The 26,594-nt window shown below is 45.1% G+C and overlaps 1 long non-coding RNA gene across 2 annotated transcripts; it reads right to left on the bottom strand.

Moving 5' to 3' along the window:
• Positions 1-585: 585 nt before the first annotated feature.
• Positions 586-26,578, bottom strand: LOC117366169. Of its 2 annotated transcripts, none has more exons than XR_004540500.1 (5): positions 26,395-26,578; positions 14,933-15,096; positions 13,192-13,328; positions 6,187-6,366; positions 586-2,014 (listed from the first exon to the last, which is right to left on the bottom strand). It is a non-coding gene; the product is annotated as an uncharacterized LOC117366169 (long non-coding RNA). The 2 variants fall into 2 exon arrangements; XR_004540501.1 differs by having other exon boundaries at positions 13,281-13,328.
• Between the last annotated feature and the right edge of the window lie 16 nt (positions 26,579-26,594).

The following is a 26,594-nucleotide window of genomic DNA, read 5'->3' as shown; positions in this document are numbered from 1 at the left end:
CACTCACTGCGTTCATGAGAGGCAAACCTTACGTGGTCCAACCAGTAAGAAGAAACTGAGCACACCTTCCTGCCTGCTGCTTCCCTTTTCCCTTCAAGTACATGCCATTTTTAACTACCGGGTGAAAGACGATTTTCAGCTTTAAAAAAAGTACCCGAATCGCTCCCCATTTTGTAGGCTTTCAGACCCTCCAAAGAAAAGCCAGTATTATTTAAGAGAAACATAGAAATAGAAGCACAGAAACATGACGGCAGATAAAGGCTAAATGGCCCATCCAGTCTCTCATTCACTATCGCCTCCTCTCCCTATTGGCTAAGGCTCTTACCATTTGCATCTCCTCTTCCTATAGGCTGCATTGTGAGGTCATAGAGCATTGTTGTTATAAGCTAATGCTCTTAACACTTGCATTGTGAGGTCATAGAGCTTTATGGTTACAGAAACATGACGGCAGAAAAAGGCCAAATGGCCCATCCAGTCTACCCATCCATAGCTTTCCACTGTCTCCTCCTCTCCCTAAGAGATTCCATGTGCCCGTCCCACACTTTCTTGAATTCAGACATAGTCTTTATCTTCACCACCTCTACCGGGAGACTATTCCATCTGTAAAAAAAATATTTCCATAGATTACTCCCGAATAGGGTTACCAGATTTTATTCCTATAAAATCCGGATCCATAGCCCTGTCCCTTCCTTAAGGCTGACACTGCAAGCATGGTCAGAACATGCCGTCAGAGGGCAGTACTTCCTGGTGCTGATCTTTTTTTGCAGGGCACGAGGAAGCGCTGGCTCCATGATTACTTGTTTTAAAGATGCTCACAGAGCCGGGAGAAAAGGCGGGGAGCCACCGCACGGGCTCCTACTGTTTGGTCTGAATGATTCATGGCTCTCTTCTACTCATGGGGCGTGGGGATCCTTGCCAACCGCGCTGCTCCAGCCAGCCAATTTCACTGGCTCTTTTGTCACTCTCCCACCTCTGAATTCTTATGCCCAAGATAACTACCTAGATTCACATAGACTGGAGGCGCAATTGCCAGGGTGGAGCAGAGAAAGGCGAGATGATGAGGGAAGGGGTATTTTAAGATGGCCTCTCTTTGCTGCCTGTCACCTTAACAGTGTCAGTTTCAGGATGCAAACACATCCTGACTGCTACATCGTACTTCCGCTGTGCAGTATCCAAGTGCACATGGATGAGTTTGCCTTATAAATTTGAGCAGACTTCAGCTGGAACATCACACTGGATACACAAATATACACATGGGCTTATCAGCAGAGAGCTAAAGAAAGAACAGGAACCTTAATGCATGTAAAAAAAATGGTACGAAGGAGGGGTGAGAAGCTTCAGCCAGAATACCGGTCTTCTCTGGCTTATGTCGGTGAGAGATGGCTCTTGGTCAGAGAAGGTCCAGCTGGCCAGCAGACAGGTCGTGAGAATGACTCCTGAGGCTAGCCTCCCAGCGCAGGAAATAAAGCTATCCTGAAGGCGAGGCCGGGGGGTGCTGGTACCACATCCTTCAAGATGAGTGCAGAAGATTGCAAGCATCAGGAAACAGCTGTCAATAGGTTCCCAAAAACGGAGGCTGGGAAAAATCTGCCAGCAGCTGGCCCACCGTGCTTCTATCTCCACCCTTCCCAGCACTTTAAAAAAAAAAAAAAAAAAATTCAGACTTTTCGTAACAGGTCGATTTACATAAGCAAGGTTCTTTTAATAACCAGGGAAATATAGAACTTGACGACAGATACCACCACTCTAAGACTGCCTAAGCCACCCCTTTCGTTTTCCTACTGGAGCGCTATGTTTATCCCAGCCTTATATTAACCGTTTAATTCTGGGACCTGAGAATTTGTTAGTTATGGAGCTTCTTTCCATGAGAAAATTGTTTAACCTTTAACCCTCCCCCCCCCCCCGATATGTTCAATATTTTTTTGTTGCTATCCTCAGTGAATACACCAAAGCAGTTATTTCAGAGCTATAAATCGCATTTCTTGATGGACGGATTGAGGTTTCTTCATCACACCTACAAAATTGCAAAAAAAGAAAAGTGATTTATAATAAGACCAACATAATACCACAAAGGAATGAAACACTGTAGCACTCTACAAGGCAAAGGAGGCAATAAGAAACGTATTTACCCTCAACATTTAATGCAGCTGCCCCGATTGGTGTCATCATCCATCACTGCCTAAGCAGAAACCCTGGTTTTCAAAATGCAGAATGACACTGAGGGCTCCTTTTACTAAGCTGTGCTAGACGCTAACGCCAGCATTGAGCTGGCATTAGTTCTAGCCGTGTAGCGCGGGTTTAGCACGTGCTAATATTCTGCGCGCGCTAAAAACGCTATCACAGCTTAGTAAAAGGAGCCCTGAAAGGGTCTCCCTCAGACATACACCTGTGACCTTAAGAAACATCTCTTTAGGTTTCCCTGGAAAAGCGGAGACTCAGAGGAGACACGATAGAGACTTACAAGATCATAAAGGACATAGAGAAGGTGGAGAGGGGCAGATTCTTCAGCCTATTGGGAACCACAAGAACAAGGGGGGCACTCGGAGAAATTGAAAGGGGACAGGTTTAGAACCAATGCTAGGAAGTAGAGAATGACACGGTGACAAAATTCATCACCGTTCCCGTCCCCGTGGATAACCGCGGGAAATAATCCCATGTCATTTTCTAGTGTCTATGTCAACCTCGGTCCTTCTACACCAGCATTCTTCAAAGCAAAGCTTGCGGGTCAGTGGTTGTGGCCATTCATACTCTGATTCTTATGTGAGCCAAGGATAATGAAGCCATTGTGACATCACTGATGTGATTGGCTCTTAGGCACTGGTGGAATGAGGCATTATGACATCATAATATCTGCTCTGGATACCAGAGACTGTCATTTTGTAGTGTCTGTTTCAACCTCAGTCCTTCTACACCAGCATTCTTCAAAGCAAAGCTTGCGGGTCAGTGGTTGTGGCCATTCATACTCTGATTCTTATGTGAGCCAAGGATAATGAAGCCATTGTGACATCACTGATGTGATTGGCTCTTAGGCACTGGTGGAATAAGGCATTATGACATCACAATATCTGCTCTGGATACCAGAGACTGTCATTCTGTAGTGTCTGTTTCAACCTCGGTCCTTCTACACCAGCATTCTTCAAAGCAAAGCTTGCGGGTCAGTGGTTGAGGCCATTCATACTCTGATTCTTCCCTCTCTCCTTAAAGAATGACATGAAGATGGTTTCCCGCGGTTTTCCGCGGGGACGGGAACGGTGATGAATTTTGTCACGGTGTCATTCTCTACTAGGAAGTTCTTTTTCACTCGGAGGGTGGTGGGCGCCTGGAATGCGCTTCCGGAGGTTGTGATAGGACAAAGTACATTACGGGGTTTCAAAGAAGGATTGGATAAGTTCCTGATGGAGGCGGGGATTGAGGGATACAGATAGAGGTACAGATAGGATTATGTAAGGGTATAGACAGAGGGATAGAGGGGACTGAAGGGTTTTAGGCAAAAGATCACCTTACAGGTCATGGACCTGATGGGCCGCCGCGGGAGCGGACTGCTGGGCGCGATGGACCTCTGGTCTGACCCAGCGGAGACAACTGCTTATGTTCTTATTTAAAATTTGATACACCGCTTAAAATAATTGTCTAAGCGGCTCACAGTAAGAAATATATAGTGGCATGATAACCTTCTCCAATCTGTTCGTCATCCCCTTCTTAATCATTCCTAGCATTCTATTCGCCCTTTTCGCCGCCGCCACACATTGTGCAGACGGCTTCATCGACTTGTCGATCAGAACTCCCAAGTCTCTTTCCTGGGAGGTCTCTCCAAGTACCGTCCCGGACATCCTGTATTCGTGCATGAGATTTTTGTTACTGACATGTATCACTTTACATTTATTCTCATTGAACCTCATTTGCCATGTCGATGCCTATTTCTCAAGCTTGATTACATCACGTTGCAGATCTTCGCAATCCCCCTGGTCTTCACTACTCTGAGTAACTTCGTATCGTCTGCAAATTTAATCACCTCACTCGTCGTACCAATGTCCAGAGTGTTTATAAAGATTTTGAAGAGCACGGGTCCCGTCCCCCCCCCCCCCCCACCACTCTCTGTTTCCTATGCTCTAGCCAGTTTTTAATCCACATGAGTATTTCACCCTCATTTCCATGGTCTGTCAAGGGGTAGAGCCAGGAAGTGAAATGGGTGGGTCTGGGTTGTGTGGTAGTAAAGTAGGTGTGGTTGGGTACAATGGGGTGGAGCTTAACATCTCTCTCAAAAATGAGGCCCCCTTTTCAGTTCTGAAAATGGACTGGTACAGTTGCTTCAAGGGCATAGAGTGTCTGCAAGTAAGGAAAGCAACCGTACCAGTCCATATATATATCCGCTATAATAAAACCCTAAGCGCGCATGCGCACTTCAATCTCCGTGCAGCTGTGATCAGTGATCCGTGGCTCTGTGCCCCCACATGCGCAGTAGGAGCCTGCACCGGTTTGCGATGCGTGCATTGGTTTCCCCAGCAACTTTCGTGCCCCAAGAGGAAAGATGTCAGTGTCGGATTCGGTGTTACTGCTTCTCGGCCTCCTCCTCCGTCGCTGATGCCTGGCCCCACTCTGTCACTCCCACGGAGCTGTGCAGCCACGGGGCATTTGCTAGGCTGGCCCACGGACCAGTGCAGCTGGACAGGGGGGAGCAGGGAAGGGGTGCTGCTAGACAGGGGGGAGAGACAGAAAGAAAGAAAGACAGACAGGGGGCCAGGGAGAGAGACAGAAAGAAATGCCTAAGTCTACATATCTATTCTAGCACCCGTTAATGTAACGGGCTAAAAAACTAGTGTATATATAATCGATTTGAAGGGTTAGATATTATTCTGGAAGGGGTTCCCAGGAGTTCCCTTAGGTAAAGGTGAGTTACAGAGCGAAACAGTGTAGGTGATTCTGGTATCTGACATCTGACAAAGGAATGGATGAAAATGGGCCATAAACAGGGAATAAACGTGCTGCATCTTTAATGACAATAAAAAATGCATTCTATGTTTTGCACTGCCATGTGTCACAGGCCTTCGGCTTTCTGGGTCAGCTGGGGCCTAGTAGGCTTAGGGTTACCAGATTTCCTCTTTAAATAAAAAGGACACCTGGCCCTGCCCTTCCTCCAGCCCCACCCCCACAATAACCTCGTCTCTCCTTCCCCGAGCTTGGTCCCATATCTGGAGAACCTCTACGCATGCGCGGACATTAACACAATAGCATTACATGTTGGGGCCACTCTAGATCCGAATGAGCTGAAGGAGAGCCACCAAACATTTTCCTAGATGGGGCCTCGACACTGCCAACCAGTGTATGTCAATGGCATCCATCCCATCTTCTGACTTTTCATTGGTGGAATCCTCAAGGAAGTGTGCCTTAGACTACTGCAATATTATATACTTGGGATCGCTCTAGAAAACCATCAAACAATAGAGTCATCCAAAATAATAATAATAATAACTTTAATTTTATATACCGCCATACCATAAACAGTCCATCTCATTTATGGCCTCAAGAAATCAGACCATATAAGCCGATATTACCAAAAAACTACACTGGCTGCCTGTGGAAACAAGGGTCATTTTTAAGTTTGCTTGCCTTTGCTTCAAAACCATGACAGGTTCATCCCCAACCTATCTGTCTCACCAATTCGAATTCCCAGGCACAACCAATACATGCAGGACCTACTTGTTCACTTTCCATCCCTAAAGGGCTGCACCTACAAGAGATACCTCGATAGAACACTATCATTCCAAGCAGGCAAATGGAGCAAATGTTTAACCAACTTCATCTCAAACGCACTTTCGTACCAAATGTTTAGGAAGTCAATCAAAACTTATCTCTTTGACAAATTTTTCTGACCCCACTTCAACCTGATGTACTTCCTGACTAAACTTAGCATGCCAATGTAATTTCAAAAGTTCTCTGTAATGTCACACTGTCCGTATACAGTCTCTTCCCTTGTAAACCACTTAGAACTGTTTGTGGTATGGCGGTATATAAAAATAAAGTTATTATTATTATTATTTCCAAATGCATTCTCTTCATCTATTGAGAAATACCTTGTCATTCAAGCAGGTGGCTCTTACCATCCATTTTCCTCTTTCTATCCTGAGCATGGGTAGCAAAGTAGAGAGTAGCAGGGAAAAAAACAACCAGAATGAGGATGGGGGATACCTTAGAGGTCTCCAGGGGCTGCCATTGGACTGCAGGCCTTGTATTGAAGAGCATGGGTGTGTTCAATAGGGGTGGAGAGGGAGACCTAGTCATCATGTAACAGTGGCATCTAGTGGTACAATCTGTAATTGCAGAGTTCTAGAAGAAACCCTGGTGTATGGCTCTCAGCTGAGGGCGACACTGGGAAGATTGAACAAAAAAAAAAGACAGGGAAACTCACTGAACAGTGGCTCATACTAGCAGATCCCTAATTTTAACTGAGCTGGTGATTAGAGAATGACACAGGGACAAATTTTTCCCCGTTCCCGCAGGAACTCAACTTCCCCTTCCCCACAAGTTTTGTCGCTGTCCCTGTTTCATTCCTGTAAGCTCTATCTTAACCGCACAAGCCTCAAACACTTATGATTTTAAAGTGTTTGAGGCTTGTGCGGTTAAGGACGGAGCTTAGGCATTGGTGGAATGAGGCATTATGACATCACAATCTGAGCTGTAGAATGTTGCTACATATGATTTTAAAGTGTTTGAGGCTTGTGCAGATGAGGACGGAGCTTAGGCATTGGTGGAATGAGGCATTATGACATCACAATCTGAGCTCTAGAATGTTGCTACTTAGGATTTTAGTGTGTTTGAGGCTTGTGCAGATGAGGATGGAGCTTAGGCATTGGTGGAATGAGGCATTATGACATCACAGTCTGAGCTCTAGAATGTTGCTACTTAGGATTTTAAAGTGTTGGCGGCTTGTGCAGATGAGGACGGAGCTTGCAGGACTGGGGCAATGAATTTGCCGGGACGGGCCAACGAGTTCCCGCGGGGACGGGGAAAATTTTGTCCCCCGTGTCATTCTCTGCTGGTGATTCAAAGGAGCAGAAGGTTGCAAGCAGTCTCCTCCCTAACCCATCCTCTCCCTCACCCTGAAAAATTAAATATATAAATAAAACTTGCACATTCGCTCAAATGCCAACTGACTTGGACGTAAGACTCCCCTTCCCCACCATCCCGTTAGGGTTATTTTCTTCAGACAAGTGAGACCACTCTTGAATGGGTATTAAATGCAAGTCATGTGATTGTTTACCGTGTAACCTCACTCCGCCTACCAATATTCACTTTTTTTAGGAGACCACTAGGGAATGCAGTTGCCAAATTACTTTTTGGCCATATAAAGTCCAATCACTCGGGTACAGCACTCCACAAAAGCAATAGGAGGGAACCATGTTTTCTGGTCTTTGCAGGCAGAGGCCCTCAATTCACGACGGACCTCTTCAATCTGCTCAGCCTTGCTGTTCACGCCGCCAAGAATGTACCAGCTGTACCATGTAATCACTTGGAGGATATCACTGCTGACCTGAGATGGGTTTTATCATTTTCCTTCTGACAGGGAGAGCATGTTAACACCCAGGACCCCCTTCCCTCTTCTGTCTAACTATGATAATTCAGCCACCAACACCAGTCTAGACACTGACTAGACATCAGGGCTTTTCCGAATGGTAGCCCATTACCACCAACCCACCAGTTAAGGCCCAGCTTTAGGTGAGTCTTAGGACTTCTTGATAGGACTGTACTTGCAGGCTGCAAGACGGACGAAAAATCACCACAGCCAGACCTGGCACTATGGTTGCTTGATTTTCTGTTAGGACTTAATATTTCATATTACGCACTTAACCGTTCATTCTGGGAGTTTCTGGCACTAGCTTCTGAGACGTTCACATAAAGTATTTAACACTTATACTGGAACTGCTGGGTGAGGCTGGGCTTTCCCTTTCTCTTTACTTTTGTCAATGGAGAAACCTGTGATTATCCTTTGCCTATTTTAAGTCTGTTATTCGGTGGTCTGCTCTATGGTACCATGAGCCAACTTTTGCATCAGCCCCCCCCCCCCCCGATCCAGTAACTCTCCCTCTATCTTGTTTTCTCCCCCCCCCCCCTCACCCCCAATGCTGGTGATAAAGGGTGCTAAAATCCTAAATCCCAATCCTCTCCTGCAGATGGGTGGGAAGAGAGAGAGGGGAAGATGCCAGATGGCAATTTTGGTATCCTTTACCACCAGCCCCTGGGCCAGGGCCTCACCTGGTCCATAGGCTGGGCCTCACCTGGTCCATAGCTTGAGCCATCCCTGTCCTCAGTGCGAGCTTTCCAGTGTGGATGATCTTAAGGTGGCCAAACAAGTTGAAAATGTGACATCGAAAGCTAAAAGGATGCTAGACTGCATAGGGAGAGGTATGGCCAGTAGGAAAAGGAGGTATTGATGCCTCTGTATAAGGCTCTGGTGAGATCTCATTTAGAATATTATGTACAATTCTGGAGGCGGCACCTTCAAAAAGATATGAAAAGGATGGAGTCGGTCCAGAGGAAGGCTACTAAAATTTTGTGTGGTCTTCGTGATAAGGCATATGGGGACAGACTTAAAGAGCTCAATCTGTATACTTTAGAGGAAAGGCGGGAGAGGGGAGATATGAAAGAGACGTTTAAATACCTACGTAATGTAAATGCGCATGAGTCGAGTCTCTTTCATTTGAAAGGAATCTCTGCAATGAGAGGGCATAGGATGAAGTGAAGAGGTGACAGGCTCAGGAGTAATCTAAGGAAATACTTTTTACAGAAAGGGTGGTAGATGCGTGAAACAGTCTCCCGGAAGAGGTGGTGGAGATAGAGGTTGTGTCTGAATTGAAGAGGGTCTGGGATAGGCACGTTGGATCTCTTGGAGAGAGAAAGAGATAATGGTTACTGCATATGGGCAGATTAGATCGACCATTTGGCCTTTATCTGCCATCATGTTTCTATAACCATAAAGCGCTATGACCTCACAATGCAGGTGTAAAGAGCCTTAGCCAATAGAGAGAGGAGATGCAAATATTAAGAGCTTTAGCCAATAGGGAGAGACAGAGATAATGGTTACTGCGGATGGGCAGACTAGATGGGCCTTTATCTGCCATAATGTTTCTATGTTTCTATGTCAAGGACATGTTTAACGCTGCTGGTTAATAGTCGGTTTTCCTATTTCTGCATTAATGGCCATGTACTTATTTTCACATTAGCGTGTGGCCATTCCAGCGTGAGCACTTATGCACACCTGTGCTAATACTGCGCTAATCAGTTAGCATGAGGCAATGCCATGCACTGACCAATTAGCATAGGCTTTTCACACGTTCCACCCTGGCACCAACAAAATCAATGTTTTTAGAACGTGGGTAGTGGGCACACACGCAAAAACTACCGCAAGTTGCCCGAGTGTGCCCCCATGGTAGTGCATTTTAACCAAACATTCAGAAGGATGTTGAAAACCATTTGCTAAATTTTATAAATAAGTGTTCTATAAATAAATAAGTATATAAGCATTCATAAACCACGTAGAACTGAAAGGTGTTGCGGTATATAAATGGTGGTGACCCGTCAAAAGCGTGCCAATCCCGTGGCGACATTTGCACACAGGACTAATGCGCGCTGCTGCTTCTGACGGTTTCAGGCCTTCAGGTTTGCGCTCTAAGGGGGGTGTGGTGGGGAACCCCCCCCCCCATTACACTGAAAAGTCCCGTTCTCCTTCCTTCGGGAGTTTTCAGCATACTGGGGGGGTTCCTCCCAACCCCGACCATCAGAGCGCAAACCTGAAGGCGCGCATTAGTCTGCGAGCTTGTTGGCGCGCTTTAGTTATGGTACCATAAATGTTATGTTACCGTAGCTTATTAAAAGGGCTTATGTTTCCGAACTTGCTCTTGGACAGCATTTTTTCATTCAACCACCAGTCCCGCGGCGGCCCATCAGGTCCACGACCTGTAAAGTGGTTTCTGACTATTCCTGTAACCTACCTCCACTTCTATCTGTACCCCTCAATCCCCTTTTCTTTTAGGAACCTATCTAGACCCTCCTTGAACCCCTGTAGCGTGCTCTGGCCTATCACAGCCTCCGGGAGTGCGTTCCATGTGTCCACCACCCTCTGAGTGAAAAAGAACTTCCTAGCATTTGTTCTAAACCTGTCCTTTTTCAATTTCTCCGAGTGCCCCCTTGTACTTGTGGCTCCCCACAGCCTAAAGAATTTGTCCCTGTCTACCTTCTCTATGCCCTTCTAAAAAAGAGAAAAATAAAATTTATCGCTCTCCCCTCCCCCCCAAAAAAAAAAAAGTTTCATATTATTCCTTGTAGAACTTCAGCTGAGTGCTTTCTACTTTTGCAACTATCTTCAAGTACTAAAATGTTCCTTTCCTCTTCCCTTCCCCCATTGCCTTTTTCTAAGTATTCCTAAGTCTCGGACATCTTTTCTCTGGACCCCATCCATTTAGCCTTTGAAAAGGAATCCAGTACCAGCAACCTATTTATTTGAAGCAATAATTACATGATAAGATTATAAATAATTTACAAGAAAAAAAATTATTATCCTTTGCCATTATCAGGAGCAACCATAGTTGATCCATCCTGAAAAGACTAGAGGGGGGGGGGGGGGGGGGGGGGGGGGGGGGGGGGGGGATTGGCCACATTCAGTTTCCCAGTTCAGCCTTGCAGATGTTTGGAGGCTGCTTCTGACAGATGTACCCACCCTTTTTCTATTTTAGTGTCTGCATGCAGGGGAAAGGGAAATCCTACATAACTTTTTATTATTCATAAAGCAAAGCTGTTAAAAAAAATGAATTGCCAAAATGTCCTATAAGAATGTTTTAGCCACAGAAGCCAAGTCCCTTGTTGCTGGTGTTCGCTAGGTCATCCATGCATGGTCCCCCCGCCCAGCCCACCCCTGCACTCCACATCCTTGCAGCGCTCGGGAGATTCCCCCATCTGCTCCCAGGAGGCTCCAAGCTGGCAAGCATCGGTTAACCAGCTTGGCTCCTCTCAAACGCCACCAAACCTGCAATATGATTATTAACTGCATTCTTTCCTTTTTCCCACACATTCACAATCAAAGCACCCAAAGCCACTCATGAGGACTTTCCCTCCTTCCCTTCACTCCCCCACCCCTTTTCTCTTTCCCCCAAATGACTAGAGAAGCTATTTTTCACTTTGCTCTTTAATCTGTTGTTACAAAATAAAGCCTCTTTTGTTGAGGGGGGGGAGCAGTTTGAGTAGATCCGCTGTGAATGGAGCTGGGGGTCCCGATTGCTAATTATGCATGGTGAATGTCGATAGCCTGATTGTCTGTCCTGCAGCTGCGGCAGAACAAGGGAGGGGAGGAAGAAAGAGAGAGGCAGACAAGCTGACGCCAGCCCTGAAACTCTCCCACCCATTCGCAAGTGCCTTTGGTATTGTTTTCCGTGGCCTTGCCCCAGCACCTGGGTTCAGCTTGCAAGCACAGCAGGGACAGTGTCGGAATCTAAGGGGCAAGGAGACATTTCTTCTACATAGGGGGAAAAATGTGGATTATCAATGTTAACCCTTGCTGTAGAGGGTTTGAGTTTTTCTGGGGTTTTTTTTGTGAGATCAGCTTTTGAGGACAAAGATGGGAGATTTTTTTTTTTTTTTAGAACCTAGAGAAAGAGTTTAATAATGTGTTATTTCAAATTAGGAGAAAATAATTTTCTTGTTTAATCTGCATTGAGGAAATCGTACTCTAAATTATTTTTTCTTCTACTTGTAAACATGGCTCATTGGATATTAAAATAAGGAAGCAAGATATGGACCTATCATACAAACATTATGATGGAGCAGATTAAAGCTGCTATTGTAGGTGGAATGATGGCATAATATTCAGTGATAGAAATACGATGGTAGATAAAGGCCAAATGGACCATCGAGTCTCTCATCCGCAGCATCCACCTTCTCCTCCTCTCCCTATAGGCTAAGGCTCTTTACACCTTCATTGTGAGGTCATAGAGCTTTATGGTCATAGACTGCGGCTCTTAACACTTGCAATGATGTCATAGAAACATGGTGGCAGATAAGGCCAAATGGCCCATCCAGTCTGCCCATCCGCAGAGATACCCAACATTTGCTTTGTTGCAAAAGTGATTCAAAATTTATCAATGGTAACATGCCCTAATTTTTCTTCACCAGGAGCAAAACTGGAGCCAAGTTTGATAAGTCTGTCCCATGTCCGTACATTCCTGTAGAGCCTTCTGTGAACGAGCAAAGAGTACTGTGTGCAGTCCAGTGCATTATAGAAGGGCTTTACAGACTTTCTCATCCTGTAGCTGAGCTTTTTTTAAAGCTGGCCACCCTAGTTTTCAATGCATGTTTGTGGCTAGATTTCTTTACCCATTTCGACACATGATGGCTCAAATACAGGGTGGTCTAATTCTGTGTGTGTGTGTGTGTGTGTGTGTGTTTTTTTAAGACATTGTTGAAATATAAAAGCCTAGTCCTTGCCTTGATTGCAGATGTTGAAGTCCAACCTTTGGGAGCACATCTGTTAGCGAAGGGTTTGTCAAAAGAACTACTGCTATCCTTCATCTGAAAATGGAACAGAAATCTGGAGTTGAGCACTTTCTTTGCGCTCTAACACTTTTCTTGAGTGGTGTGATGGTTAAAGCATCAGGGAAGCGGGTTCGAATTAGAGGAGAATGACACGAGGACAAATTTTTCACCATCCCCGCGGGAACTCATTTTCTCGTCTCATCCCCGTGAGTTCTTTTCCTGTCCCTGCCCCATTCCTGCAAGCTCCGTCCTCATCTGCACAAGCCTCAAACATTTTAAAGTCCTAAGTGGCAACATTCTAGAGCGCAGATTGTGATGTCATAATGCCTCATTCCACCAATGCCTAAGCTCCGTCCTCATCTGCACAAGCCTCAAACGCTTTAAAATCCTAAGTGGCAACATTCTAGAGCTCAGATTGTGATGTCATAATGCCTCATTCCACCAATGCCTAAGCTCCGTCCTCATCTGCACAAGCCTCAAACACTTGAAAATCATAAGTGTTCGAGGCTTGTACGGTTAAGAGAGAGCTTACAGGAATGGGGCAGGGACAGCGACAGTGACAAAACTCATGGGGAAATTGAGTTTCTGCGGGGATGGGGGAAAATTTGTCCCTGTGTCATTCTCTATGGGCCAGATAAGACCATAAGTCTGACCCAGTATGGGAATCCTTACTTATGTTCTGAAGTATAGGAGTCAAGTCATTGTCATTCTCTAGTTCGAGTCCGACTTCTGCTCTTTGCGATACCGGGAAAGCCACTTACCCCTCTATCGCTTCAGGTAAATAATTAAGGGGGTCTTTTACCACGCACCTGTTAAAAAAAAAAAAAAAAAAAATGGGATTAGCGCATCCTAACACGGGGCATTAAGCCCATTTTTACCACTGTAGGAAAACAGGGCATTTAAACTGTATTTTTATTTGCAGGTTATGTGCATATGTTAGCAATTGAAAAGAATTAACATAGGAGCTCTTTTCACTTCCTATCTAAGAGGTACTAAGGACTCCCAGATTAACCCCATGTTAATAAGCTGTGAACACACTAGCTGATTAGCCCTTTCACACCCATTCCTCCCCCCCCCCCCCAGTCCATGTTTTAGCCCCTCCCAAAAACAATTCAGAAAAAAATAGCATGCGATTAGCATGTGCAAACAAGGGAAATTACTAAGCCGCGATAGAGGTTTCTACTGCAGCCTGGAGCGCTAAATGCTCCAATGCCGCTCTGATGGTCATAGAATTCCTATGAGCATCTGAGCTTTTGGCGCCCTGGGCCACAGTAGAACCCTCTATTACGGCTTAGCAAAAGAGGGCCTTAATTGTTAAAAAGGCTTAATTTGTGCCCTAATTAGCAATTAACTTACAATTGATGTTAATTGCACTTAACCGGACGATAGGCACCAAACTTGGTAGACGTCTACCATTTTGAGGTGGGCGCCTAGTCCAAGGTACTTACCAGAAAGGAGACGTGATTAGAGGCAGATTGTGGGCGTGCTTTTCATGTAAGCGCCTGTTTTGGACTTAGACGCACTCAGTGAGGTCAAGAAAACCCTGACTTAAAATAGGATGCGTCTAAGGTTAGGACACCTCTCAACGCCTAAGGCCACTTTAGGCGCCTTTAAGTGTGATTCTGTAAAGTGCGCCTAACTTTGACAGAATCACGCTTAGCGCCGCAGTACTCGGCACCTTTTAGGTGCCATTTATAGAATTTCCCCGCGAGTGTCCTGCGGTAAGCCTTTTTCAGTACGCTAAGACCGCTTTAGGGCTTTGTGCGTCTCAGTGAAAGAGACATTAGTCTTTTTTTAATCGCCGGCTGCAACGGTATAGGTTCCGACGCTCTTAGGAATTCTAGGAGCCCTAAGATTGGGGCAGAGAAAATATTTAATGCATCTGAATGTAACTAACCTTGAAAAAGGTGTGAGCTCAATCCAAAAAAAACACTAACAACATCCAGCAATAAATATCTCTGCCCTCTGGTAACTTGGGGAAAAGCCATCACCCATCATGATTTCTCTCCTCTCAGATCCATGGCCCCATGTAATGGAGAGGTGATTTAAAAAAAAAAAAAAAAATACCGGACTGGTTCGAATGCTTCAGTCAAAGAGAAAAAAGAAGAAAAGGTTTAAGGTCAACAAGCTGGCAGAAAATCAGAAGACGAGAAATGGAATGGCGTATTTCTAAGGGCCAAAATATATTGCTAGTGCACCAGAAGTTCTTAATCCAGTCCTCAGGTCACAGCCAGCCAGTCAGGTTTTCAGGATATCCCCAATGAATATGCATGAGATACACAGTATTTGCATACAATAGAAGTAAGGGCCCCTGGGGCGTCTTTTTCAACCAGGAGTGTCAAAGGGCTAGATTCACTAAGCTCACCGATCGTGTCCCGACCAGTTTGGGACCCCCCCAACCCGATTCACTAACCTTCTGCCCGATCCGATCTGCACCCGATTCGATCCGTACATGCAAATGAGGGGAAATGCATGCATAAGTAGGAAGGTAGCGATTCACTGAACAGAAGGAACATCAATTGTGCTGGCCGATCATTGCCGACTGTCCTGCTCTCTGCCGTCCTGAAATCCCAGTATCTAAACAAAAATAAAACATTTTAAACACATCTCCTTTGTGCAAGAAGGCAAGCTCTGCCACTCTCCTGCTCTCTGCCGCCCTGTCCCTGCCGACTCTCCTGCTCTCTGCCGCCCTTCCCTACAGTGCAAGCTCATGGTTTTAACCCGTGGGTTAAAAGCATGTTCTGTTCCTGACTGCAGTGTGTTTTGTTCCATTACAGCCCCCCCCCCACCCCACCCTTGTTTTGACCTCGCTTGTGCGGAGAGCAAGTGCAGGTGCGGACAGCATCTACAGGCAAAGAAGATGGTCTGCGCATGCATCTGGATCGCTCTGCAGCGATCCATTGCTGTCGCTGTAGGCCGTGCCTCCAATCGCATTAATTTGCACGAGGACTCGTAGTGAATCAGTTGCCCGGGAAGACTCGGCCACGGATCGCCCACGGATCGGAAAGCTGAGTTTAGTGAATCTAGGCCAAAGTCAGAGGACTCGGGTGCTGCACCAAAGCAATAGAAAATGTCATAAAACTGCTATTTCATTTGGCTTCCTGATGTAGCTGTGTGCGAAACACAGACTGTGTTGGAGCTGAGAGACACCATTTTTCAGATCAGTGGTTGTTTTACATACTTTAGAGCCATATGAATAATATTATATATTTATGGAAGCTGTAACGCTCAATTCAATGTGATGTGATTAAAAACTTACGCATAGCGTCAGCAATTTCGCATTGCTGTTTGGCACCCAGCTGAAGGATTCATGAGCCCATTTGAAATTCAAGAGTTTATTGCCAAGTCAACAATTTTGCAGCAAGTTCTAAAAAAAAGTTTATTATTTTGTGGATAAAGGGGTTTTTGCTTTTCTTCTGTATTGATTCTTTCCCCTTCCCCCCAGGAACAGAGTTCAAACGTCAATCCCCCGCTTCTTATGTACAATAGAAGTAGAGCATGAAAAACGGACTGGCCAGGTGCGTCCCGAGGACTGGACTGAGAACCTCTGTACTGAACTCAAGTGAATGAGTTCAAAGATGCTCATTATGGACCCAAAGGCAAACGCCAACATCATCTATATCATAACTTTTCCTCTCACAAGATAGGTTTTCCTTTCCAGTCTTTGAGGGTGGCCAACAGGTCAGGTTTTCAGGATATCCCAAATAAATATGCATGACAGAGATTTGTATACAATGCAGGTGTTAGGCATTCTTTAAGGAGAGAGGGAAGAATCGGAGTACGAATAGGCCCAGCCACTGACTCTCAAGCCTTGCTTTGAAGAACGCTGGTGTAGAAGGACTGAGGTTGAGGTAGACACTAAAGAATGACAGTCTCTGGTATCCAGAGCTGATACTGTGATGTCACAATGCTTCATTCTACCAATAAGAGCCAACCTCATCAGTGATGTCACAATGGGTTCATTATCCTATACTTGGCTCACATAAGAATCAGAGTACGAATGGGCTCAGCCACTGACCCTCAAGCCTTCCATTGAAGAATGCTGGTGTAGAAGGACTGAGGTTGAGATAGACACTAAAGAATGACAGTCTCTAGTATCCAGAGCTGATACTGTGATGTCACAATGCTTCATTCTACCAATAAGAGCCAACCTCATCAGTGATGTCACAATGGGTTCATTATCCTATACTTGGCTCACATAAGAATCAGAGTACGAATGTGCTCAGCCACTGACCCTCAAGCCTTCCATTGAAGAATGCTGGTGTAGAAGGACTGAGGTTGAGATAGACACTAAAGAATGACAGTCTAGTATCCAGAGCTGATACTGTGATGTCACAATGCTTCATTCTACCAATAAGAGCCAACCTCATCAGTGATGTCACAATGGGTTCATTATCCTATACTTGGCTCACATAAGAATCAGAGTACGAATGGGCTCAGCCACTGACCCTCAAGCCTTCCATTGAAGAATGCTGGTGTAGAAGGGCTGAGGTTGAGATAGACACTAAAGAATGACAGTCTCTAGTATCCAGAGCTGATACTGTGATGTCACAATGCTTCATTCTACCAATAAGAGCCAACCTCATCAGTGATGTCACAATGGGTTCATTATCCTATACTTGGCTCACATAAGAATCAGAGTACGAATGCTGGTGTAGAAGGACTGAGGTTGAGATAGACACTAAAGAATGACACGGGATGGTTTACCGCGGTTATCCGTGGGGACAGGGACAAATTTAATCCCTGTGTCATTCTCTAGATTTCTCCCATGCATCTTCAGTCAGGATAGCTTGAAAACCTGACCTGTTGGCAGCCCTCCAGGACTGGAAGTATACGCTACGGTGATAAAGCATGCATTTTAAGACTCCCTACCCTTCCGCCTCCCTCCCCTGTCAATAAAACCATATGGATTATAAATGTAGGCAGCTAATAAACTTAACATGCAATTAAATTTCTTGTGGACCTCATTATAGGCCCTACAGGCTGCATCCCAGAAGGTTATCATGACTATAAAGTCTAGCAGGGTGGGATGCAAGAGTTCAGGCCTCCCGTGTGGCAACAGACCAGGTTTTTAGGATATCCCTAGTTAATATGAATGAGATGGATTTGTATACAATAGAAGTGGTATCACTGCAGATCTGTCTTATGCATATTCATTAGAGATATCCCGGAAACCTGGCCTGTTGCCACACGGGAGACCTGAACTCCTGCAGCATATAATTCATGCCTAATGTTCAAGTCTCATAGACTAGTAACTTGGTGATGCTGTGAGCCTGGATTGTTTAAAGGTCTAAGTTCTTCAGACAGCTTGTGAGCAGGGCAAAAATAAACAGCATTTTTTTTCTGTACTATATGTCTGCTTTCCAGGTTGCCAGTTTGGTTCTCCGACAGACAAGACACTTCAGAAAATCTGGGCCCAGATTAAACACCAAAGAAGACTCCTACACCTTGGCACTGCTAACTAAAAGGAGACTGCAGGAATAAAGTGGACAGCAAACAAAGATGTCTCTCCTCCTCTCTGCTCCCCCCCTCCCCACCCCGGCGCCAAGGTACTATTTACATTGAGAAAGGTTCAGGATAGCAGTGGGGTATCAGGTATACAGTTTCTTGATCCGTACTGATACACTTTAGCTCTTGTTAGCTTTCGGCGGCGTCAAACATGTTATTTCATGATCTCAAAGCAAAGCACAATGCCATGATTGATAACGGAAAAGGTTTCAAGTGGAAAAGAGGGAAAAAGAACAATGTAGAAAATCTATAGGGAAGATTATTGCTATTGCAATAAGATCTTTCAAAGTTTACACGCTGTGGTTTGGTCCTCGCTTCAAGTTGTGAAGAGTATTAAAACGGAGCAGCTTTTTCATAATGAGTCAGAACGGTGATTATGGGTCTTCCAATGAAGCTGTGAAAACTAGCAAAGTTAAGTACAAGTTGAGGAGGGTTGATACTTTTGTTAAAGATGCAAGAGGGGGGTTTTTTTTTTTCAGAATGGGTAAGATCTCCTTTCCCTTTTATTAAAATCAAATCTCATCTGCCTTTTGCGAAATAATGTGTACGATTTCTTTCCAGAAAACATGATTTTACTGTTTTAACCAAAGCATGTTTATATAGTAACATAGTAGATGACGGCAGATAAAGACCCGAATGGTCCATCCAGTCTGCCCAACCTGATTCAATTTAAATTTTTTTTTTTTTTTTCTTCTTAGCTATTTCTGGGCGAGAATCCAAAGCTTTACCCGGTACTGTGCTTGGGTTCCAACTGCCGAAATCTCTGTTAAGACTTACTCCAGCCCATCTACACCCTCCCAGCCATTGAAGCCCTCCCCAGCCCATCCTCCTCCAAACGGCCATACACAGACACAGATCGTACAAGTCTGCCCAGTAACTGGCCTAGTTCAATCTTTAATATTATTTTCTGATTCTAAATCTTCTGTGTTCATTCCACACTTCTTTGAACAGTTTTACTCTCCACCACCTCTCTCGGGAGCGCATTTGCAACAGTCCATTCAGAATCCTAAAGAATAGCAAGATTCCGGAATCCCAAAGAGTACCAAAAGATTCCGGAACCCCAAGGAGTAGCATAGTAACATAACATAGTAGATGACGGCAGATAAAGACCCGAATGGTCCATCCAGTCTGCCCAACCTGATTCAATTTAAATTTTTTCTTCTTGGCTATTTCTGGGCAAGAATCCAAATCTCTACCCGGTACTGTGCTTGGGTTCCGACTGCCGAAATCTCTGTTAAGACTTACTCCAGCCCATCTACACCCTCCCAGCCATTGAAGCCCTCCCCAGCCCATCCTCCACCAAACGGCCATATACAGACACAGACCGTACAAGTCTGCCCAGTAACTGGCCTAGTTCAATCTTTAATATTATTTTCTGATTCTAAATCTTCTGTGTTCATCCCACGCTTCCTCCCATGGAGGAAGAAGGGAGAGGCAAGACATTGCTGTAATAATGAAGATCCAGCACCATCTTGAACTACCTTTCTTTGACCCGTGAGCCGCGGACTTTTGGGTTTTGTGGAGTCAGGCTAAACGTTATCATAAGAACATAAGAATAGCCTTACTGGGTCAGACCAATGGTTCCATCAAGCCCAGTAGCCCGTTCTCACGGTAGCCAATCCAGGTCCCCAGTACCTGGCCAAAACCCAATGAGTAGCACCATTCCAAGCTACCAATACAGGGCAAGCAGCGACTTCCCCCATGTCTTTCTCAATAACAGACTATGGACTTTTCCTCCAGGAACTTCTCCAAACCTTTCTTAAAACCAGTTACGCTATCTGCTCTTACCACATCTTCTGGCAATATGTTCCAGAGCTTAACTATTCTCTGAGTGAAAAAAAAAAAATACTTTTATCATAATTATTTATCACTATAACATAATGTTTCATCTTCTGCCTTTGTCTTCGGTGAACCAGAGCCCATCTAGGGAAAGGGTTGCAGAGATGAGCGAATGGAGGAGGGGTTAAGGGGAAACAGTCTTGATATTTTAGGGTCCTTGGTGAAAGTGGCAAAACGATGAGACCAAAAACTGTCATATAAGTAAACAAGAACTTTAGAACCATATGGTGTTTACTTCTTAAAGTTAAAACATAAGATGCCAACTGCGTGACACATTGGCAGTGTTATCCAGTAAGAGTTACTGTGCTGACGTGCTCCTAATTTGTGTGGAATTAATCTGTGTTGCCCCAGCCAAAAAAGGATTTTGTGCCTACAAAACTGCTTATGAAAGAAGACTCCTAAGTATGCCATCCAAAACTTGTGTGGCAGTGCTAAGGAAGACAGTTAAATATTTGTTTTTCACTGTTATTCTGTGATGCCAGAACAAACAGAAGAGGGACACCACTGCTGGACTGGAAGCCCAGTACAATTTCTGTACTTCTGAGCATTTAGGAATAAAAGACAATGTTAAAAAAAAACAACAACTAAGGAACATGAAAGCCAATAAACCACCCACTAGGCAGGGCTGGGGTCCAGGGCAGAAATTTGGATGGGGCCCCCCAGCAGACCGAGTTTCCTTCAGAGGCCCCCTATGGTCTAGGGGCCAAGGGCACTGGCCCTTTCTGCACTCCCACAAATGCCAGCCCTGCAGTCAAGCCCAGCTAGTCAGCCCATGTCCACTTCCTCTAGATCAGGAATCCCAAAGTCCCTCCTTGAGGGCCGCAATCCAGTCGGGTTTTCAGGATTTCCCCAATGAATATGCATGAGATCTGTGTGCATGCACTGCTTTCAATGCATATTCATTGGGGAAATCCTGAAAACCCGACTGGATTGCGGCCCTCAAGGAGGGACTTTGAGACCCCTGCTCTAGATCTACATTCTAATCCTACGTCCAAAGTTGCCAATGGGTTTGAAGGCTCTCCCTATTGAATATGCATGAGAGAGATTTGTGTACAGTGGTATACAGCAGAGAGAGAGTAGACCTTACTTAACTCTAGATTTCTCTTACTTTCCCTCAAATAGGGATCTTCCATGCTTATCCCATTCTATACTGAATTCCAATACAGTAAAACCTTGGATTGCAAGTAACTTGGTTTGCAAGCGTTTTGCAAGACAAGCAAAACATTTGATTAAATTTTAACTTGATATACAAGCAAGGGCTTGCAATACAAGTACATACAGTATACACACATCACAACTGAGCCGATGGTTCTCTCTCTGACACCGCAAGAGTGTAGTGACTGTTCTAAACAAGCAAAGTCTTGCAATTCGAGGCCACATTACTGCAAAGATGTGCTGAGAATCGAGTCGGTACAGCGAATGGCCACCAAGATGGTCTCGGGGCTCAAACATCTATCATACGAAGAAAGGCTGAACGAATTGCGGCTATACTCTCTCGAAGAACGTAGGGAGAGAGGGGACATGATTGAGACATTTAAGTATGTCACTGGTCGCATCAAGGTAGAAGATGATGTTTTCCTTCTTAGGGGACCCTCGGCCACAAGAGGACACCCACTGAAAATAAAGGGCGGGAAGTTTCATGGCGACACCAGGAAGTACTTCTTCACGGAAAGAGTGGTGGACAGCTGGAATAAGCTTCCAGTACAGGTGGTTGAGGCCAGCAGCGTGCCAGTTTTTAAGAACAGTTGGGATGCTCATGTCGGATCTCTACGAGGGAAAAGGTCATCAGAGAGCGATTAACTAGGGGTGTGGGTCAATGGAGTGGGCAGACTCGATGGGCCTTGGCCCTTTTCTGCCGTCACCTTCTATGTTTCTATGTTACGAGTACATACAGTATACACGCGTCACAACTGAGCCGATGGTTCTTCTCTCTCTGATGCTGCAGGAGTGTAGCGACTGTTCTAAATGAGCGAGGTCTTGCAATACGAGTACATACAGTATACACGTGTCACATCATGACAACTGAGCCCATGGTTCTTCTCTCCCTGATGCTGCAGGAGTGTAGCGACTGTTCTAAATGAGCGAGGTCTTGCAATACGAGTACATACAGTATACACGCGTCACATCATCACAACTGAGCCCATGGTTCTTCTCTCCCTGATGCTGCAGGAGTGTAGCGACTGTTCTAAATGAGCGAGGTCTTGCAATACAAGTACATATAGTATTTTGTATTAAAGTTTTTGGGTTGTGGAAAGAATCGTCTGAGTTTGCATTATTTCCCAAGGGGAAATTTGCTTTGAATTACAAGCATGCTTCCGGAATGAATTATTCTCACAAACCAAGGTTTCACTGTACTGTTTTGCCTCCATTAGGAGCAGCGTCTCCTTTAAGGATTGGCCGGGTGCGTGCAAATTATTTTTGTGTGTGAGCAACAAGTTCCTAAAAACTAACAATTTTGCAGATTTGCAAGTATTTTTGTAAAATCTGTCAGCGATGGTCCTAGAATGTCTGAGCGATTGCTCACGTGCTCCGCTTAGTTTGGGCGTCCTTTTTCGTGCTTCCTCAAACTTTTTTTGTGTGAACTAACGCTCTGATAGCTTTTTATTGTACTACAGTTAAATCAGTAATTAAGTATTGACCTCATCTCTCAGGTCACTCAGAACCTAACATTGGGGCTTAGAATGTTCACAGGGTTCTAGCGCAGGAAACAATGTACACGGCAAAGATTAGCGCAAATAGTATTTAAATGTAGTTAAACGGATGTTAATGAGGCTGTTTCCTATTCCCTCCCAATGCTCGGAGACAGTGGTGTAGTAGGTGGGGATGGGGAATGCAGACCGCCCCAGGCGCCATGTCACTGGGGACACCGGCACCTCTCTGCCCCCCCCCTCCCCTCCATGCCATACTCGCGCCATCCCTCCCCCACCCCATACCTCTGTAGATCTTCGCTAGCATGAGGCAACTTCTCCTGCTTGTTTCTTGCGTCAGCCTGGTTCCCCTCTGAATCACTTCCAGGTCACGGGGCCAGGAAGTGACATCAGAGGGAAATCCAAAGCTGGCATGAGGAGCATGCTGCATTAGACACTCATGTTGGTGAAGATTTAGAGGTATCGGGGGGGGGGGGAATACGAGTGTGGAGTGGGGGATGGAGAGGAGCGGGGGGGCACAGAAGGAGCAGGGGGGTGCCTCCTACCTTTACAACACTGCTCGGAGAACATTACGCAAAACAAAGTCGCCCTTACCACTGGAAACTTATTTGGAGCTGGCATTGGGAGTGTTTTTAAAGCGAGGACCTCCCACAAATTTTAATTTCAAGTCCACTGGTTTTTATTTAACCCCTCCCCCCTTTTTAATAACAAAAGCACAAGTTTTTAGCGCTGGCTGGCGTACTGAATGTCCGGCGCTAAAAACCTCTTATGTGCTTTTGTAAAAGGGGGAGGGGTTCATTTGGAAGCAGAAGGAAGCCCCTAAGCATTGGTAGTGAGACGAATGTGTGCAAGTCAGAGCAAACTCAAAAGTGTAAGCACACACTGGCCCCTGTTTTCTGTACTTAAATATAGGATTTTCAGGTGAACATATGCAACACCACCAAATGTGCGCTTTGCTTCCAGGATTGCCTGGCGCATGCATACAAGTGCTCTGCTGACCACAAAACTCTCATGCACGTGCAGCGGGCATGTTTCTCCCTCTTGCTTTCGGTCAAACAGCACACATATCTTTTTACAGTTGACTATTGGGGAGCTATTTTTCTGTGCTACTCCTGCAGCATTGGTTGGGTTCTGTTCCATAATGGCACTGGAGTTCAGAGCATCTGGCTCAGAGGATGTCCAGAGCCCGACTTCCCAAAGAATATTACAAATGGGTTTAGCCCAGGGGTGTCCAACCTTTTGGCTTCCCTGGGCTGCATTGGCCGAAAAAAAATGTTTCTGGGGGCCACACAAACGCACATACGCTGCAGCAAGACAGAGGAGGGAGCCGGCAAGACGGTAAACACTCGGGGGCAGCAGAGGAAAACACTGCATCGCCCTCAACCGGGGCCACAGGTTGGACACCCCTGGTTAAGTCCCATAAAATATCTGCAATTTGTTTGATAATGAAATATCTAAGAAAAAGGACCATTTAAACTAAATCAATTTATGGAGCATGTATGGTTGGGTAGACTGGATGGACCACTGGGGTCTTTATCTGTCGTCATTTACTATGTTTATTTGTGGTTGTTCAAATACATTAATTTATCTAGATAATCTTTATTACGCAATTCTTTTGGTAATTCCTATAATTTGTATTCCGCCTTGAACAATATATAATGTATAATGCATTCGAAATTAATTTTCCTATGAACTGTTTTCCTACCTTCTTCTACTCTATGTTTATAACCTAACTAATTTATTTTTCTCAAGTACTTTAGCAAGAATGTGAGCCTTTGGGACAGTCAGGGAACTCTAAGTACTTTCTCTTCATCTTAATTAATCTTACTTATTGCATTTCTTCTGTTTCTACTGTAAACCGCTTAGAACCTCACGGTACAGCGGTATATAAGAAATAAAATTATTATTATTAATTTACTGTACAATGTAAGCAAAAACACTCCCATATATGAGTCAGTGATTGACCTTATTATGGACCACCCATAACGAATACATAGTCTTTAAGAAGTGATCTCCAGCAGGCCGGGCAATACATACAGAATAGAATTAAAGCATTTTGCAGCGTGATCTCTTCACATGCAGTAAACAGACGCTGGACCCAGGACTACTATGTGCTAATTCGGTTTATGGGAAGAAGCCGCCCAGAAAAGCCCGAATGCATTTTTATAGCACTGAAAAAGGAAATCCACTCGTGCAAGACCAGCATCTGCAGCTCGCAGGGACCCAGCGCGCCTCCCTTTCCCCGGCGAGGACCCGCCCCGTGTGCACGCGTCCGCCCCGCCCCGCCGCCTTCCTATTGGCCGAGGGCGGGCTCCTGCGCCGCGGCCGTGGCAGCGGGGAGGTTGCCATGGACACGCGTCCCCTTGTGAATGCATGACGTAGCAGGGCTGGCGCCAGGCTGTCTGGAGCTGTGAGTTAGATCAACACAGCTGGAGGGACGGCGTTGCACAGCTGGGAAAGGGAGCAGATTCCTCAACAAAAAATAGGATTGTGAGAAAAGTTCTTAAACAAAACAGTGCAAACAAAAGCCTTTAATGACATCCTTTCATACGAAATAAAAAATCGAGTGCAAAAAAAAAAAAAAAGGGGGGGGGGGGGGAAGCAACACTTTTAAGAGCTCCATCATGTCATGCTGCCTGCAAAAAAAACAGCCAAGGACAAGTCTTTACAGTTCGAAAATATTTCAAGACATATGTTACAGAACAATTGCCCAAGTGTATGAAACAGAATGAAAAGCTGCCCTTGTCAATTTAATACTTGAGGGGGGGGGGGGGGGGCAAAGCACTTCATTGCGCAAGTTAGTGTACACATTTTTTTTAAAGCATCGTTTTCTTATGGTGTTGCTAAACCAAATGTGTTTTGTGCAAACTCTGCAGTGCGATTTCTACTTGATCCTTCACAAGGCTGAAACGTGGGTGTTTCAAAGTGTGATATTACTGGCGATTGTTTTCCCAAGTTGTTCGTGTGAAACACAGTTTTTGCATTCTGATGGGAAAAGTCTCGCGAAATGTTCACCTCCGCCTTTCGAGGAATCGCAAACGCAAGGGGGAAATTTAAGAAAGACCTAGAGAAATGTGGAAAAGGAACAAAAATCCCCCCCCTAAATTCTGCAATGAAAGCAAAACTTGGGGGGGGGAGGGAGGCTTATAAAAGATCTTGCATTCCTAGTGATTTGGAGTAATTTGTGGCCGAGACCTAATTTACAGCACCTTTTACCCTCCCCACCGAAGCCATCGTCAACGCGTTAGGAAATGAATAAAATCCAATTTGAGAGAAGAATAACAGTAACATCAATTAATCTGTCATAGCCTGATTTAAAAAAAAATTATAGTCTTTAAATCTTATCATTTACTATATAGAAATAGGTCTCTGGGAATTATTGAATATATCTATAGGAGCTAAATCTGGGTTTTAAGCTTGGAAAGCGTTTAATCACAATAAAAATAAAAAATCACAGCAAAAACGCTAGCTCTGTTCTCTTAAATGCTTCAACAGTCCCAGCAACCGACCCGTATCTGTTTTCTCCATTGTAACCTCAGCAGCCTGGTGTAATTAATTTTATTTTTCCCTTTCTGGTCACCAGATTATTCCTGACGCCACAAAGTCTGGAGGTCATGTGAGTAGCAAATTGAGGTACAAGGCGGCACTAATTCCTTACAAGATCTCGCCTGTAAAAACTCTTACCCCCTTTTTCACCCCCCCTTAGGTTTCTTTACTTGCTTGTCTAGGGATTTATGACTGCCCAGATCGGGAAGTAAGAAGGGGTGACCCAGTAGGTGAGGGGGGGGGGCGATTTGCAGGATTTCTTTCTTTACTTATGTGTAGGGAAAGGAGACTCGAGGCATTTATATAATTAAATAAAGGGGAAAAGTGAACTTACCGCCTGGCCCCGCCCCCTTTTGCAGCTCCGCGCTTCCTCATTCCTCGCATCCGCGCTGCTATTTGGTGACAGCTCCAGCCAATGAAAAGCCACGCTTCGTTTTAACCCTTTCGTAAACTCGCGCACGCTCCATCCAGCAGTTCGTCCGAGTTAGCGAGGGAGAGAGAAAAGGGAGGACTTTTACCTTTTCTCCCCCGCCC

Source organism: Geotrypetes seraphini, chromosome 8 (genome assembly GCF_902459505.1).
Source record: "Geotrypetes seraphini chromosome 8, aGeoSer1.1, whole genome shotgun sequence".
Taxonomy (NCBI): domain Eukaryota; kingdom Metazoa; phylum Chordata; class Amphibia; order Gymnophiona; family Dermophiidae; genus Geotrypetes; species Geotrypetes seraphini.
The sequence above is the reverse complement of the archived record's forward strand: the minus strand, read 5'-3'. Positions and strand labels throughout refer to the sequence as shown.